Source organism: Palaemon carinicauda, chromosome 10 (genome assembly GCF_036898095.1).
Source record: "Palaemon carinicauda isolate YSFRI2023 chromosome 10, ASM3689809v2, whole genome shotgun sequence".
NCBI lineage: Eukaryota > Metazoa > Arthropoda > Malacostraca > Decapoda > Palaemonidae > Palaemon > Palaemon carinicauda.
Window position 1 is genome coordinate 128,189,943 of NC_090734.1, and position 15,183 is coordinate 128,205,125.

The following is a 15,183-nucleotide window of genomic DNA, read 5'->3' on the forward strand; positions in this document are numbered from 1 at the left end:
TCTGCCTTGGGGTCCTCGTACGGGGCCACATACCGAGGAAGTTGATTGTTGTCGCTCGTTGCAAAGAGATCTATCTGAAGTTCTGGGACTTGGTGAGAGATGAAGGAGAACGATCTTGCGTCTAGAGACCATTCCGACTCTATCGGGTTTGTCCGAGATAGAGCATCCGCTGTCACGTTGCGGAATCCTTGTAGGTGAACTGCAGACAGGTGCCACTTCTTCTTCTCTGCCAGACGGAAGATTGGGAGAAGCACCTGATTTATCTGGGGCGATCTTGAGCCTTGGCGATTGAGACAACGAACTACCACCGAGTTGTCTAGGGTTAGACGAATGTGGATCGAGGGCGGCGGGGATAATCTCTTCAGAGTTAGAAGGACCGCCATGGCCTCCAAGATGTTTATATGGAACGTCTTGAACAGGGGAGACCAGGTGCCTTGAGCCTGTTTTTGGTGGGAGTGACCTCCCCAACCCTCCAGCGAAGCGTCCGTGTGGATGTTGAGTGATGGAGGAGGGTGTTGGAGAGGAATGGACCTTTTCAGGGCCTTTGCTTCTGACCACGGCTTTAGGAGAAGTCGAAGTCTGTTTGGAAGCCGTCTCTTGAGGTCTCTTCGAGCGATGGATGCAGAACGTCTCCAGACTCCCGCGGCATCCTTTAGCTGTGCACGAAGCACTGGGTTTGTTACTGAGGCGAACTGTAGAGAGCCTAGAACTCGTTCCTGCTGGCGTCTTGAAATTCGTTTGGATTTCAGCAGTCGCTTGACAGACCCTGCTATTTCCTTCCTTTTCTTCTGGGGGATGGAAAGGCGGTGTGACTGAAGGTTCCATTGGATTCCCAACCACTGGAACTTCTGAGCTGGAGAGAGGCGAGATTTCTTCTCGTTGATCTTGAATCCCAGGTGTTCTAGGTACTGGGTGACTTTGTTGCAAGATTTTACACAATCTTCGGGCGATGGAGCCCAGACTAGCCAGTCGTCGAGGTAGGCCATCACCTGGACGTTTCGGAGGCGGAGCTGTTGTACTATGGCGTCCGCCAGCTTTGTGAAGATCCGAGGGGCCACGTTGAGGCCGAAGGGCATGGCCCGGAAGGCGTAGCTTTTCCTTTGGAGTCGAAATCCTAGGTAGGAGGAAGCGTGATGGTTCATTGGAACGTGCCAGTAGGCATCCGCCAGGTCTATGGAGACCGTGTAGGAACCTCGAGGCAGAAGGGTCCTTATCTGTTGAAGAGTCAGCATCTTGAACTTGTCGTTCGCTATGAACTTGTTGAGGGGGGATAAGTCCAGAATGACTCTGAGTTTGTCGGAGTCTTTCTTGGGGACACAAAACAGTCTCCCTTGGAACCTGGTGGACTTTACCTTCCTTATCACCTTCTTGTTCAAGAGATCTAGGACATATTCTTCCAGAAGGGGGGTTGATTGTTGGAAGAATTGCTGGAAGGTTGGGGGTGGTTGAGTCCAACTCCAGCCTAGACCCTTCTTGACGATGCTGTGTGCCCAGGGATCGAAGGTCCAACGATCCTGGAATTGGCGGAGTCTTCCTCCCACCGGAAGCACTTCATTGCTTCTGGTGTCCCGAGGGCTTGCTGCCTCGGCCGCTAGCTCCCTTTCCTCCTCTGCCTCTGGAGGGACGGCGAGATGCGTCTCTGCTTGCACCTCTGTTTGAGCCTCTACCTTTGGGACAAAAGGTAGTTGTCGGTTGCTCGAAAGCAGGGGTGAAGACCGGTGACTGTGACAACACCGGTTGGGTGACCAACTGAAAGGTCTGTTGTGGCTGAGCTGCCACTTGGGAGGTAGCGGGTCCCGGAAACTGACGTCTATGTTGACGTTGCTGGGGCTTCTGTTTTAGGGATTTCCTCTTAGGTTGAGGTCCGTCGTCCTGAGAGGGTTTCCTTTTTCTTGACATGCCCCACTTGTGGAGAAGGTTCCTATTCTCCGTGGCGGCTTTGTCAGTGATTTCCTTCACAAGGTCAGAAGGAAAGAGGTGTTTGCTCCAGATGTTGGAGGAAATCAGCCTCCGGGGTTCGTGTTTCACAGTGGCACCTGCGAACACGAATTCACGACAGGCTCTCCGAGCCTTCATGAAGTGGTACAAGTCCTTCATCACTGTAGTCATGTGGGATTTGGAGAGTACCATGTAGTGGTCTGGTACTCTGGTGTCACAGGCCATAATTTCAAGTTGGACTTGGTGAGACATAGATGCTGCGAGCCTCTCCTTCGTATCTTGTTCCCGACGAAGGAGGTGATCGTTGAGCTTAGGGAGGTCTTCATTAAACTGACGTCCGGCGACGTCAGGATCTAGCTTTCCCACGACGAAAGTATGCTGGATATCCTTCCAGTGTCGAGCGTCAGGGGGAGTAACTATGGAGAAGGGTCTGCACTCCTCCAGTGCAGGGCAGGCTTTCCCCTCTTCCACAGCCTTCAGGCACGCAGCGAAGGCCTTTTCCAAGAATGGAAGTACCGCATTTTCAGGTGCGACATAAGTAGGGTGCTTCTTGCTCAGGGCCGGAAGCTTAGAGCAGGTAAAACCCCTACTCTTGAATGTGTTGGCTAGCATAGCCTGGGCCTTCGCGAGATCGAACACTATCTCTTCCTTCGGTTCGGTCTCTTCTTTAGAGGCAGGTTCGGAACGAAGTCGGACGTAACAGTCCGGGTAGGCCTCAAAGTTTGGGAAGAACTCCACGTCTTCCAAAGGGACCGTGCCGATCTTGTCGCTGATAAAGATCCTGCCGGTCGCGATAACCATATGCTCAGCATACCTCCACGGGTTGGCATGTGAGCAAGCGGGGAGATCCTTAACCGAAATCCTTTTCGGTTCTCTGGATCCCATCATGGACCTGATGAACTCCTGATTCTCCTTTAACCTGTCGTCCATGACGGCTCTAATCAACCGGATCATTTCTTGAGTGGGAGAAGAGGGATCCGGGGTTGTGGAGGTAGACGGGATAGATACTTCCGTCGGTGTAGGAGTAGGAGCGGAGATGGAAGGAGGAGCGACCTCTTGCTCCGACTCGGCGTATTCCACCTGGTCTTCGTCATCTTCAGCTCCTTGAGCCATAAGAGTCTTCTCCGTGTCTTCCGAGACGTCCGACATATGTTCGTCATCTTCAGAATCCAGGCGGCACTCGTGCATGGACTGAGCCATGACAACATCAGGTTCCACTGTAATTTGGACAGTGGGAATCGCATCCTTGGGAACCACAGAATCAGGGGAGGCCTTAGGGAACAGGAGTGACCTCAATTCTTCAGTGGCCAGGTACGGTCCGGTGGCATTCTTCTGGAAGCCACGCACCCACTTACGTAACTTCTCCCGAGAAATGTCCTTGACCTCCCCTGAGGGAGGGTTATGGAAGGCGTCAACTAGGTGAGCCTGGCAGACCGTACAATTCAGTGGGTTCCAGAATTTCAGATCCCCTTTCTTGTCAGCACAAGGGGCGTGAGTCCTGCAAGCCGTATGCCCGTAGAAGTGTGGGCGTTTCACAGCGCAGAAGTCGAAGTCACACTTCGTCTGCTCCTCCTGTGGAAGAAAGAGAAAATGAGTATGGGGGGAGTCATAAGAATGGCTCTTAAGCTAAGTTAACATTAATCATTAATTTTAACTTAATGAAGGGAGTGATGCATAGAGATTGAAGTGGTAAAGAAAACATACTCCATGCATCTCACCCGTCTGGCTACCGCAAGCTTTATCCATGGGTAATCCGAGATGGCCAAAGGCACAGGATAGTATTCCTTGAAATTCCACAGGGCAATGGAATTCCGTGGAAAACCAAGGATAAGTTTGGGACTGAGATCAATCAGTCCCAGATTAGGGAGTTAACAGGTCCCTTAAGGTAACTGCTTCCGGCAACCAGCCGCGCTAAGATGCAAAGGGACAGCATGCTTACTAATAGAACAGTACCAAGGCACTGGTCTAAAGAGTGTAACAGGCTATCTGTTTGCAGTGTAGGGCTATCAGTATACAAGTGATAGCTAGGAGAAGGGGGTGCAAGTATCCTTGACGCCTCCAGGAGGTTCCGGCAGACCTCCGGCATGCCGGAGGCCGCTCCAGCAGAGTTTCTGGCATTAGGACAGACAAAATGTAAGTCAAGAGTAAAGCCAGGGTGGCGGCCGCCGGCACAACGGCGGCACGCCGGTAGAGGAGCGGCGGCTCCGGCGGTCGGAGGATGCCGGATTGGTGACTGGGATAAGGATGGTTATAGCTGAACCAGGTTGCCGGCAGTAAATGCCGGAACTCCGGTGGCCGACCGGCTGGTGGACGGTGAAGCTAGGAGGAAGGAGGAAGGCCGTCGGCGGGAGCCGGCGGCGGTCGACAGTCCCCCGGCAAGCGGAGGGGCTGGCGGCATGAGGGTAGGGGAGAGTCACCAAGGTAGGAGGCAGGTATCGCCGACAGTGGAGGCGGCAAGGGACCGGCACCCGAATAGTGAGAGAGACAGGGGGAGGGATGTAAGAAGTCCAGCCATGGAATCCAGACATCCCCCCCGAGAGGGTGTACCCATGACAGAGGCAGGCTCTATCACCCAGGAGCTGGGGTCGCAGAGGACCGGGGGCTAGGGTAGCCCAAGGGAGGACTAGGGGACACCCAAGAGGGGAGAGACCTCCACATGCAGAACGCATCCAGTGGCTAACCCCATAGGACACTATGAAGGGTATATGTACCAGAGCGGACTGCACAAGGAAGCTCAAGGTAGCCCTATCACTCCGCCCTAAGGAGGAGTTGTAGGACAGGGGACAGATGGGTATAGACTAACCTAAGTGTAGGCTAGGCTATACAAGAGATAGGTGGGGAGGGGAGAAGAGAAGAGTCTTCCAAGGAAGGGGATCTGTACCAGAGCGGCCACTAGGGAAAGGGAGGACACTCCCTAACCTAAGATAAGGCCGCCAGGCTGAAACGGTGCATGGGTATAGTTTCAGCAGGGGACAGAGTAACCTTCCAAAACCTAACCTAGAACAGGGCTAGGAGTCCTGAACTAGGAAGGATAGAAGACATATCGCTATGGCAGGGCAGTCATAGACTATTCCTAGCCATAGAGGAAGGGCTAGCCTAACCTCACTCTCGGACGCAACCCTAAGGGGGGGTCATTCCCTTAGGGAGGACTGAGAGGCGATGAATACTCCATTAGACACTTGATCCCCTTACTCAGAAAGGAAATCAAGGCTAAACAGAGGGAGTGCCAAGGCAGGGGATGAAGGAAGCATATAGGGGTCCTACCAGGAGGTTAGGTTAGGAAGGGACACTAACTAACCTATCCCCTATATGGTCCCTGAAGGCGAAAAACACTTGCATCACGGTCGAAAGTATTGTAAAATAATGCCACTATCTTCATAACTTAGTCTAGGATCACTAATAAAATCATGCATGAACACTTATATACAGGCGCTCTGGCCTGGGGGCTATAGAAGCCGACTGGTATGAGGTCAATCGATGACCGATAAAAAGCGTCGAAACACGATATAAAAGTTCCTAGCTATGAAGACTAAATAAACTAATGTAATCGATTAGTAAATAAGGCCGGAAGCGTTGTTGTGGCTAACTAAATAAGGCATGCATAACAACAACGACGCCATAAAATGGCGGGTCCGGTAGAGGCACAGCTCTGCCACAAAACAGCAATTATCTCAGAAAGTAATATTTACTTTACGGTCAGAGCTTAACTAAACAATACTGGAACCTTTTACTCAACTTTCCAGAAGAAGGCGAGGCTGAAGGTAGCGACATTACGTAGATGCAAAGCGATAAGTGAAGCACAGGGAAAATCCGTCTAAGTAGGGCGAGCTACTGAACAAAGGATAAAGACGGACGTGACGTCATTTAAGCAATGGCGCCCGTTTGTTTACGTCTCGAGTATCAGTAGTAGCCACGAATGAGATTAGCTATGGAACGGCTCCCAGCTATTCTCAGCCCTTACACACCGAAGCATTAACTCTGTTCGGGGTGTAGATAGCTATGTGGCGCGTTAATACATGCGTCCCCTGTTGATATACGATGTCTTAAAAGGGAAACCTTTAGGATACTCGCTCCAGAAGTTAGAATTCTGTGATAACCTATGGTTAAATTCTCTGGGAATATCTTAGTAGTTATTTACCCAAGGAAGCTACCAAAAAGGAACCTTCCATCAGGACGCCATGGCTTGAGCCCAAAAATGTAAATGTATTGTGTTTGAGTTTAACTTTCAGAGAGGCTTGCTTGTTCTTTAGTAATTCCTAGATAGTTAAGCCATTTCCATTTCATCTACTCTACCGAACGCCCTTTCCCTCTTAACGCTTTAAAGGTTTAAAGGCAACCCATGAATGGTAGAAGCAAAGGACAGTTACATTGCCCTAGCAAGCAGGCCAATAGGCTACTCTAGAGAATGACCATATACACATGATAAGCACCCAAGGCCCTTTTCATCCAAGTTAGAACAATATTCAATTTGTTTTAATGAGGCGCATTTGCACTGACTCGGAAAAGTTTCCTGCTATCTGATTGGTTAGAATTATCTTGTTCAACCAATCAGTGATCAGGAAAATTTTCCAAGCTAAAAGGGCAACCCCTGCGAGTGGGTGTACAAATCTGCCTCACTAAAAAGAATTGACTTTAGGGAGGGTCAAGCAATGACTCAGCATGTAAACCTATAGGCTCCCCAAAACCAACCCTCATCCTTGTTCACAAGGATGGTGAGGTTGCAGAAAGTAAAGAAACTAACGAGTTTGAGTGGGACTCAAACCCCAGTCTGGTGATCACCAGGCAGGGACGTTTCAAATAGGTCACCATATTATTATTATTATTATTATTATTATTATTAATTGCTAAGCTACAACCCTAATTGAAAAAGAAGGATGCAATAAGCCCAGAGGCTCCAACGTGGAAAATAACCCAGTGAGGAAAGGAAACAAGGAAAAATGAAATATTTTAAAAACAATAACAATAAATATTTCCTATATAAACTGTAAAACCTTTAACAAAACTAGAGGAAGAGAAATTAGATAGATCAGTGTGCCCAAGTGTACCGTTAAGTAAGAGACTCTAACCCAAGACAGTGGAAGACCATGGTACAGAGGTTATGGCACTACCCAAGACTAGAGAACAATGGTTTTGATTTTGGAGTGTGCTTCTCCTAGAAGAGATACCATAGCTAAAGAGTCTCCTCTACCCTTAACAAGAGGAAAGTGGTCCCTGAACAATTACAGTGCAGTAACCCCTTGGGTGAAAAGGAATTGTTTGGTAATCTCAGAGTTGTCAGGTGTATGAGGACAGAGGAGAATTTGTAATGAATAGTCCAGACTATTCAGAGTATGTGTAGGCAAAGGGAAAGAACCATAACCAGAGAGAAGGATCCAAGGTGGTAGTGTATGGCTAGTCAAGGGACCACATACCTCTCGAGTGGTAGTATCTCAACGGGTGGCTGGTGCCCTGGCCAACCTTCTACCAACCCTCTATTAAACACCTTTTTTTTCAACAATATACTGTTATTCATTCTTTTGATGCGATTGAAACACCTCAAAATACTTTGGTCCATCTCTCCACACATAGTCTACTTCTTTTTTAACCACTTCTTTGAAGACCTATCCTACGTGCATATTTCTTACCATTTAAAATATTTTACACCTATTTCCTTTTATTTGCATTCAGTGTCCACATGTCTTGATAAAATAGCATTTGATTAAAGACAAAATTTTCATAAAAAATACAATAATTCTTTACTGAATTGCTTGTCCATTTTTTCTAAATTATAGAAAAAAAGTTTCCTTACTATATGGAAAAGATTACTTCACAATTCCTATGCAAAGGAAACATGATTCAGCAGTTTGTTCCCTAATATGATAACCATTCATGTTACAAAGTGCTGCCTGGTACCGTTTCATTGTATAATGGTGACCAAGTGTTCGCTATATGAAAATATGCAATTTTTTTTTTTTTTTTTTTTTTTTGCATTATAGAATTTTGAAAAAAAAATTTTAAGCAGGCTACTTGTGTGTACAGTATTTTCTTCCATTTTTTTCTCAGTGTATGAGGGTTCACCATAATTTGTATTAATATTTATATATGACAAACATGAAATGTAACAATTAGGCTAGTACTATAAATCTTCCTCCCAGTACCGACCAATGCTGGCGATACTGACAAACATCCTCAAAACTCATCATACGAATTACAGCATTTATTACAACTGTCCTGATTGTTACATAATATGAGAGAGTATAAGAAAAATAGGTATCCAAAGACTGCCTCTTATACTGCTACTAGTGTATGCAACCCGTCTAAAATGACAGCTAAATACTTAGATAGATGCATGCAACCCCTCTCACCAGAGTATGACTACTCCTCTCTTCCTTACCCGAGGGACGGAGAAAGGTGATTGAGAACGGAAAGAAACATATTTATATATATATATATTTTATATATATATATATATATATATATATATATATATATATATATATATATATATATATATATATATATATATATATATATATATATATATATATATATCTGCTTTATGAACATGCTTGATTAATGGCAGTAAATAGGAAGGGGTTTGTCTTTACACGAGTTGTGTGGTGCATGTCGGGGTTTGTGGATTACCGAGCTTTTTGGGTAACTGAAACCTGACCCGTATGGTATGTTACTTTATTTCCCGCATCCATTTATTCTGTTTTATATACCGTATCTCTACATATACCCCTTACTCCGTCCTTGACATCTCTAAACTTATTGGCGTGGGAGGTTTTCAACACAATTTGGCTATGTCTGAAGTGTATCTGACACATCTAGTAAGTTATGTTCCACATCTCTTTGAGATGTATATGGCTGTGTCTCACAACATGTGTGACTTGAATCTTGGAAGAAAATCTGCCTGTGTGCCATTTTAGAAACGGATGACTCGTCACAAAGTTGATTAGGGATTGGATCCGATTTGATTTATGAATTTGAGCTAAATAACCTTGCATTGGTACTTGTGAAGAGCCAAGAGCCTGGTTATTATTCTTAAATCTCCAAAAACCTTATCCCTCTTAGTGCTCAATTGTTGATGCTACCTTACTTGCTGAATAATTGTAACTGCCAAGGTCCAAGGTCTTATACTGAAGAGTAAAATAAAACATAAGATGTTTTAATTTTATGCTAATATACAAAGTAACGGTCAAGATATTTCTGCAACTTATATATTGTGCTTTAAGCAAATATTGAGCACAGTACTTTATTATTTTATCCTGCATATCCAGGAATATTTCTTCTCCCGAACTTAATTTGAAAAATTTCATTCTAATGGCAGAGTGCCCAATTATTTTTTCTTAGTGAATACATCATTTCAACAGTGAATAAAATGATACTTGAAAACTTTCAAAGAAATATTCAATAAGGCTAATCTCAACTCTATAGAAATCATTATGAGATACACCATAAAAAAATACTCAAAATTCTGATTACAGTATTAAGACTACAGCATATCATCCAAAGGCAGTTCAAACTCCCCCCCCCCCCAACCAAGTCAAAAGATTTGCTCTCAAGGGGCTGCCTGTGAGATGGCTTGTTTTGAATAAGTAATTTTACATTTTGAAAAAGACTAAGTTACAATTTTGGTTTGAATGCCTTGGTAATAGTGGTACTAGAAAGCCCAGGTTGCAGGGGAGCCACTTGATAGACTTTGGTTGTCCCTGATAAGACTTTGTAAAAAAAATGTTATTTTCATTAGTAAAATAAATTTTTGAATATACTTACCCGATAATCATGTAGCTGTCAACTCTGTTGCCGACAGAAATCTACGGTCGGGATACGCCAGCGATCGCTATACAGGTGGGGGTGAACACAACAGCGCCATCTGTGGTCAGGTACTCCAGTACTTCTTGTCAACACCACCTCAATTTTTTCCTCGGTCCACTGGTTCTCTATGGGGAGGAAGGGTGGGTCAATTAAATCATGATTATCGGGTAAGTATATTCAAAAATTTATTTTACTAATGAAAATAACATTTTTCAATATTAATCTTACCCGATAATCATGTAGCTGATTCACACCCAGGGTGGTGGGTGGAGACCAGCATACATGTTAACAAAGAAGCTAAGTATCCCGTATTTTATTTTATTAGTTATTCAAAGATAACATAAAATAAATAAGTACCTGGTAAGGAAGACGACTTGAACCATTACTCTGCCTTTATTAAGTACGTCTTCCTTACTGAGCGTAGCGGTCCTCTTAGGATGCTGAACGACTCTTAGGTGCTGAAGTATAAAGGGCTGCAACCCATACTAAAGGACCTCATCACAACCTTTAACCTCGGCGCTTCTCAAGAAAGAATTGACCACCCGCCAAATCAACAAGGATGTGGAAGGCTTCTTAGCCGACCGTACAACCCATAAAAAGTATTCAAGAGAAAGGTTAAAAAGGTTATGGGATTATGGGAATGTAGTGGCTGAGCCCCCGCCTACTACTGCATTCGTTGCTACGAATGGTCCCAGGGTGTAGTAGTTCTCGTAAAGAGACTGGACATCTTTGAGATAGAATGATGCGAACACTGACTTGCTTCTCCAATAGGTTGCATCCATAACACTCTGCAGAGAACGGTTCTGTTTGAAGGCCACTGAAGTAGCCACAGCTCTCACTTCATGTGTCCTTACCTTCAGCAAAGCAAGGTCTTCTTCCTTCAGATGAGAATGTGCTTCCCTAATCAGGAGCCTGAATAGGTAAGAAACTGAGTTCTTAGACCTTGGAAGAGAAGGCTTCTTGATAGCACACCATAAGGCTTCTGATTGTCCTCGTAAAGGTTATGACCTTTTTAGATAGTACCTAAGAGCTCTAACTGGGCAAAGTACTCTCTCCAGTTCGTCCCCCACCAAGTTGGACAGGCTTGGGATCTCGAACGACTTAGGCCAAGGACGTGAAGGAAGCTCGTTTTAGCAAAAAACCGAGCTGCAAGGAACATGTAGCCGTTTCAGATGTGAAAACTATGTTCCTGCTGAAGGCGTGGATCTCACTTACTCTTTTAGCTGTTGTCAAGCACAAGAGGAAAAGAGTTTTTAATGTGAGGTCCTTAAAAGAGGCTGATTGGAGAGGTTCAAATCTTGATGACATAAGGAACCTTAGGACCACGTCTAGATTCCAGCCTGGAGTGGACAACCGACGTTCCTTTGAGGTCTCAAAAGACCTAAGGAGGTCCTGTAGATCTTTGTTGGTGGAAAGATCCAAGCCTCTGTGGCGGAAAACCGCTGCCAACATACTTCTGTAACCCTTAATCGTAGGAGCTGAAAGGGATCTTACGTTCCTTAGATGTAACAGGAAGTCAGCAATCTGGGTTACAGTGGTACTGGTTGAGGAAACTGCATTGGTCTTGTACCAGCTTCGGAAGACTTCCCCTTTAGACTGATAGACTCTGAGAGTGGATGTCCTCCTTGCTCTGGCAATCGCTCTGGCTGCCTCCTTCGAAAAGCCCCTAGCTCTTGAGAGTCTTTCGAAAGTCTGAAGGCAGTCAGACGAAGAGCGTGGAGGTTTGGGTGAACCTTCTTTACGTGAGGTAGACGTAGAAGGTCCACTCCTAGAGGGAGAGTCCTGGGAATGTCGACCAGCCATTGCAGTACCTCTATGAACCATTCTCTCGCGGGCCAGAGCGGAGCCAACCAACGTCAGCCGTGTCCCTTTGCGAGAGGCGAACTTCTGAAGTACCCTGTTGACAATCTTGAACGGCGGGAATGCATACAGGTCGAGATGGGACCAATCCAGCAGAAAAGCATCCACGTGAACTGCTGCTGGGTCTGGAATCGGAGAACAATACAACGGGAGCCTCTAGGTTATCGAGGTAGCGAACAGATCTATGGTTGGCTGACCCCACAGGGCCCAAAGTCTGCTGCAAACATTCTTGTGAAGGGTCCACTCTGTGGGGATGACCTGACCCTTCCGGCTAAGGCGATCTGCCATGACATTCATATCGCCCTGAATGAACCTCGTTACCAGCGTGAGCTTTCGATCTTTTGACCAGATGAGGAGGTCCCTTGCGATCTAGAACAACTACCACGAATGAGTCCCTCCCTGCTTGGAGATGTAAGCCAAGGCTGTGGTGTTGTCAGAGTCCACCTCCACCACCTTGTTAAGCTGGAGGGACTTGAAGTTTATCAAGGCCAGATGAACCGCCAACAGCTCCTTGCAATAGATGTGAAGTGTCCTTTGCTCCTGATTCCATGTTCCCGAGCATTCCTGTCCGTCCAAAGTCGCACCCCAGCCCGTGTCTGATGCGTCAGAGAAGAGACGGCGGTCGGGTTTCTGAACAGCCAAAGGTAGACTTCCTTGAGAAGAAAGCTGTTCTTTCACCACGTGAGAGTAGACCTCCTCTCTTCGGAAACAGGAACTGAGTCCGTCTCTAGCGTCATGTCCTTTATCCAGTGAGCCGCTAGATGATATTGAAGGGGGCGGAGGTGGCGTCTCCCTAACTCGATGAACAGGGCCAGCGATGAAAGTGTCCCTGTTAGACTCATCCACTACCTGACTAAGCATCGGTTCCTTCTCAGCATGCTCTGGATGCATTCTAGGGCTTAGTAGATCCTTGGGGCCGACGGAAAAGCCCGAAAAGCTCGACTCTGAAGATCCATACCCAGGTAGACAATGGTCTGGGATGGGACGAGCTGGGACTCCTCAAAATTGACCAGGAGGCCCAGTTCCTTGGTCAGATCCATAGTCCATCTGAGAATCTCCAGACAGCGACGACTTGTGGGAGCTCTTAAAAGCCAGTCGTCTGACGGAGCCGGACACAAGATCATGGTACTGCTGCACAGTCTGTGAACTGTCAACCATGGGGAAGCGAGGAAGTACAGCGACAACCCGAAGCTGTCTAGACTGTCTGGGTCGTACAGACAACTCCTTATCGGGTTGCTGAGGTTGCCGCACTGCGTCACAACAAGTCACTTCTGCTGGTTGTTGAACGTCTTCCCAGTGACACACTGACTCCGTAAACAAAAAATCCTCTAACAAGGACTAAGCTTGGACTGCATGTCTTGCAACAAAGCTCAAGGTCTATGGGAGCAGGTGTGGTAACAGACGGGGTTAGCGACTGAAGTGGAACCATTACCCTCCCTGGAAGCATGTTATGCTTAAATAAAAGTCCATTGGAGGCTAAGCAGCTAAAGGCTCCTCTCCAAATGACAGAGTCCTCAAGGGAATATCAGAAGGAGGGAGAATAGCACTTTCTCATCTACAGGAACCATATCCGAGAAAAGCTAAGTTCTCTCAGTGAGGGTTTCACTGGTGCAAAAGCAGCAGACTAGAAGGCAACGTTATGAAACTGCTTGACAGCCTAGTGAGTTGGCAACAACCAAAGATGTGTGACTGAGGAGCATGCGGTAAGGTATGCAGAGCATGCTGTATGCAGAGCATGCTGTATGTAGAGCATGCTGTAAGGTAAGCAGAGCATGTTGCATGGCGTGCGGCTTATGCTGCATGGGATGAGGCTCATGCTGCATGGGATGAGGCTCATGCTGCATGGTATGAGGCTCATGCTGCATGGGATGAGGCTCATGCTACAAGGGATGAGGCTCATGCCGCATGCGTTGAGGAGGATGCCGCATAGTATGAGGCTCCTGCCTCATGGGTTGAGGCGGTTGCCGCATAGCATGAGGCTCCTGCCTCATGGTTTGAGGAGGATGCCGCATAGCATGAGGCTCCTCATAGCATGAGGCTCCTGCCTCATGGGTTGAGGAGGATGCCGCATAGCATGAGGCTCCTGCCTCATGGGTTGAGGAGGATGCCGCATAGCATGAGGCTCCTGCCTCATGGGTAGAGGAGGTTGCCGCATAGCATGAGGCTCCTGCCTCATGGGTTGAGGAGGATGCCGCATAGCATGAGGCTCCTCATAGCATGAGGCTCCTGCCTCATGGGTTGAGGAGGATGCCGCATAGCATGAGGCTCCTGCCTCATGGTTTGAGGAGGATGCCGCATAGCATGAGGCTCCTCATAGCATGAGGCTCCTGCCTCATGGTTAGAGGAGGTTGCCACATAGCATGAGGTTCCTGCCTCAAGAGTTGCGTCTGCCTCAAGGGTTGAGGAGGTAGCTGCGCAGAGAGAGGCTCTTGCCTCAAGAGTTGAGGCGGTTGCCGCATAGCATGAGGCTGCTGCCTCAAGGATGGTGGAGGTTGCCGCAACGCATGAGGCTGCTCCCTCAAGGATGGAGGAGGTTGCCGCAACGCATGAGGCTCCTGCCTCAAGGAAAGTGGAGGTTGCTGCATAGCGCTGGTACCTGGCAACTCCCAATGCGGCAGCTCACGCATGGAGGCAGGAGGAGCCTCAACATCATACGTCTGGCAGGGTGGACTGCGCAGAGGTGGAGGAGCGCTCGCAGGAGGAGGTGTGCTAACCTTCTCTGCCTGAAACTCCTGCATCAACACCGCAAGCTGAGACTGCATTGTCTGCAGCATAGACCACTAGAGTCTATGAAAGACAACAACAAACGGAGCTACTGTCCGTTGAGACTGAGGGTCTAAAACAGCTGGTGCGGCAACAGACGGAGTTACTGCCTGTTGCGGTACCACCTTGCCTCTCTGGGAGGTGTGCAGTTGTCGTACTGCAGCAAGTCCGAACTGACCCAGTGCTAATGGCTACACCTAGGAGTTGGACTTGCGCGGAAGGGACCGACTTGCACTTAAAAGCTGCAAGATTTGGTCCATGGTTTCTGCGAGAAACCTCTTCCGCAGACGAGGAATAAATGGGCTCTCTCGTCTTTGTGTGGGTGGGGTGATCACGTCGGCTACGTGAGTTGGTTACACCCGAAACCACGGAGGGAAACGTCTGTTCGTCGATCAAGGCCTGATGAACCCATAAGTCCTTCGACGTTACTTCTCCCCTGGGCTTGGGAGCTTGTAAGAGGTCCCAGACTAGGCGAACAACTGGCACGAACAGACGAACCCTCGAACGCAACACTGTAACACTTTGCGCTTATCACTTTATCACTTTTGATTTTCTGTTTGCACTTATTTCACTGAACTCGAAACTTTAAGTGGTTTGTACCTGAAACACGCAATTCTATCCTTCATTAAAAGTTAGTAATTGCGAAAACAGTATTACAATGTAACAGAAAAACATAATGAAAGATAAATAATTCAGTGGCTGGAAAAGAGACTAAACACTAGATCAAATAAACTACGTTTAAAATCTCTCACCGCAAAAAGCCTGGGAACAAGAATAAAACTCTAGAAACGTTTACCTTCTTCCCCTAAAGAGACTAGGGAG